This window comes from Myotis brandtii, unplaced genomic scaffold, assembly GCF_000412655.1.
Source record: "Myotis brandtii unplaced genomic scaffold, ASM41265v1 scaffold575, whole genome shotgun sequence".
NCBI classification, from domain to species: domain Eukaryota; kingdom Metazoa; phylum Chordata; class Mammalia; order Chiroptera; family Vespertilionidae; genus Myotis; species Myotis brandtii.
Window position 1 is genome coordinate 1,016,448 of NW_005370153.1, and position 3,210 is coordinate 1,019,657.

The following is a 3,210-nucleotide window of genomic DNA, read 5'->3' on the forward strand; positions in this document are numbered from 1 at the left end:
ACATTGCATAACTATAGTTCACTGTCAAAACCAGGAGACTGACCTTGGTATGGTCATATAGCTTATTTTGATTTTATCAGTTTTACAAGCATTCTCTGTTCACCATAGTTTGTTATGGGTTTGTGATACCTCCCAACAAATGGAAGATCTGAATTTTCTCTAGTCAAATATTTTAGTCTTTTTTTAAAAATGGCTCTGACTTTTACGACTTGCTTGCACTTTCCTCACCAGCAAATTATTAACATACCTTTTAATATTTTCTGTTGGTACTTTATGTCTTTTAGAATTTACTTTTTGTATATTGTAAACAAATCTAATTTCATTCCCCCTTCAATGTCCAGCCAGTTGTTATAACACCATTTATTGAGTACCCAACCTTTCTTCCTAATTAGAATGCCAACTTTATCATAGCCTTTTGTCTTTTAGTACTATTTGGTTCCACTTTTCTTTTATTCTATTACTGTGCCGATATTGTGTAATATAAATGTAATTTTCAAAAGTGTATAGCTGAATATTGAACTTTTAACAAGGAAATGGTACTGACATGAGCCTCCGAAGCATGAACAGCTTCCCCTTTCTCTAAGTCCATCAGGGTCCTGTGAGGGCTCTGAGCCAAATGCATGTGTCATCCACGTGTGATGAGGTCACACTAAGTCAATAAAGGTGGGTTTACACCATAAATGTGATTGCGTGTCTCTTCTAAAAGCAGTTCACTTCAATTTTTTAACACAACTTTCTGTCCAAATACTTCTGTGGTCGATAAATGACCATTCTGGTCTAGTGGAAAAAAATTGGTATTAGAATAAAAACCCTCCCCATTTATTAACTGTGAGGTTTTGAGCAAATTACTTAACCTCTCAAAAGCTCAGTTTCCTCTTTCTTTTTTAAAATTATTATTATTTAAAAAAATATTTTTATTGATTTCAGAGAGGAAGGGAGAGGGAGAGAGAGATAGAAACATCATTGATGAGAAAGAATGATTGATCGCAACCCAGGCATGTGCTTTTGCCCAAAATCGAACCGGGGACCCTTACAGTCTGCAGGCTGACACTCTATCCACTGAGCCAAACCAGGAGGGCTCAGGTTCCTCTTTCTGAAAAAGAAAACAACACAGGTGGCAGGATGTGAATCAGGGCTCTGCTCCTGGCGGTGGTGGAATGGGTGCCCCGGGGTTGCCTGTGGCCTGGCAGCTCTACCTCAAGGACCACCGCGTCCCTACCATTCGAGAACTGGCCCTTCTGGGGGGCTGTGACTGCACCCCCTGCAGCTTCATCCACTGTCCACTGAGAACGAGCCCGGCGTGGCCCAGCGTTTCTTCTGCTTCCAGGAGCTGGATGGCTGGGAGCCAGGTGGCGACCCAAAAGCATACAAAGCATTCACATCTGTGCTCTCCTTTCTGTCGGGAAGCAGTTTGAAGAATTAACTCTTGATGAATTTTTGAAATTGGACAAAGACAGAGTCAAAAACAAAAGTGCCAAGGACGCCAACAGTAAGCAGGAAGGATCTGAAGAAACTGCAGAGAGAGTCCGCTGTGCCTCTGAGCAGCGGGCAGCCACCGAGTCGGCCTCCCGCCACACTCCCCGGCCCCGGCGTGGAATGGTCATTGCAGCAGCCCTGTCCTCAGTGTCACCAGCCTCTCCGTGGGGCTAGGAACGTCGACACTGTGAAATGAGAATATTGAAACTGCAGCTTGGCTTTCTCTTGCAAGTGATGCCCCGGCTACTTCTGTCTTTGCAGCTGATGGTGCTGAGTACAGTGGCTGATTCTTTTTTCCTTTGGTCGTGTTTGCTTCATTGATCCTGGACTGGCCAGGGAGGGAAGGGCAGAGGTTTGGTCACGTGGGCAGAGCCCTTCCACAGCGCAGTGTCTGGGCTTCGTGTTGACTGGCTTTGGAACCTGAGATTTGATGTGAATGCGATCGCAGGTCCATTGTTGCTGGACAAATAGAGAATTGAGGACGCCACTTTAAGTTTTATTTGCGTAATCTAAACTCACAATGTGCGTTTTTTTGTGTACCCAATACTCTGTGTGGTATCTCATGTTGGCAAGTCCCGCCACCATCCTTTTACCCGCCAGACCTCTGACTGTGCTGTGTGCATTCAGGGGTCTCCTCACCTGGTTTGTCATGTTGTCATCTTCAAGGCTGCAGAGGGACCACCGGGGGCATTGAGCCCCGGGCTGCAGGGAGAGCTTGTCTGGGCTTCGTGTTGACTGGCTTCGTGTTGCTGGACAAATAGAGAATTGAGGATGCCACTTTAAGTTTTATTTGCATAATCTAAACTCACAATGTGCGTTTTTTGTGTTCCCAATACTCTGTGTGGTATCTCACGTTGGCAAGTCCTGCCACCATCCTTTTACCCGCCAGACCTCTGACTGTGTTGTGTGCATTCAGGGGTCTCCTCACCTGGTTTGTCATGTTGTCATCTTCAAGGCTGCAGAGGGACCACCGGGGGCATTGAGCCCCGGGCTGCAGGGAGAGCCCCTCGCGTGACAGGCCCGAGTGGCTGGGAGGGACAGAGGAGGCCTGACGTCTGGAGTAAAGCTGGCTTCTGGCTTTCAGGTGGTTGAAGACTCCTCCCCTCCATTGGGCACATGGCAAGGTCACATATTTCTCTAAATCAGGCAAGGAAGCCCTAGCCGGTCTAGCTCAGTGAATAGAGCACTAACCTGCACATTGAAGGGTCCCGAATTCCATTCGGGTCAAGGGCACATTCCCCGGGTGGCGGGTTTGATCCCCAGTAGGAGGCATGCAGGAGGCTAACGAACAATATTTCTCATCATTGATGTTTCTATCTATCTCTTCCTCTCCCTTCCTCTCTGAAATCAATAAAGATATATGTATTTTTTAAAAAATATAACAGACAAGGGAAAGATCCTTAATGTCAGACACGGCATTTTCAGGGCTGGCTCGGTGCTTCATCCTCTCTGTAGCTGGAAGAGTGCAGAGCAGATTCTTCCCGGAGTCCTGCTCTGGACAAACTATCATCCACCAACAGCGCAGGCAGGAGTGGGAGGAAAACCCAGGAAAGGGACTCCTGGGCTTACAGTTCCAGTATTCTGCAAACAGCTATTTCCCATTAGTGATGTGTGTTAGGGGTTTGTTAATTCACCTTTCTGATACCAGTCTTCCTAAAGTAGGACATGGAATAAATTAATTAAAAAATTGAAGAAAAAAAAAATAACACAGAATTGAACTATTACACGAAATAA

At 45.8% G+C, this 3,210-nt stretch overlaps 1 pseudogene; it reads left to right on the forward strand.

Moving 5' to 3' along the window:
• Positions 1-1,127: 1,127 nt before the first annotated feature.
• LOC102257455 lies at positions 1,128-1,650 on the forward strand (annotated as a pseudogene).
• Positions 1,651-3,210: the final 1,560 nt, after the last annotated feature.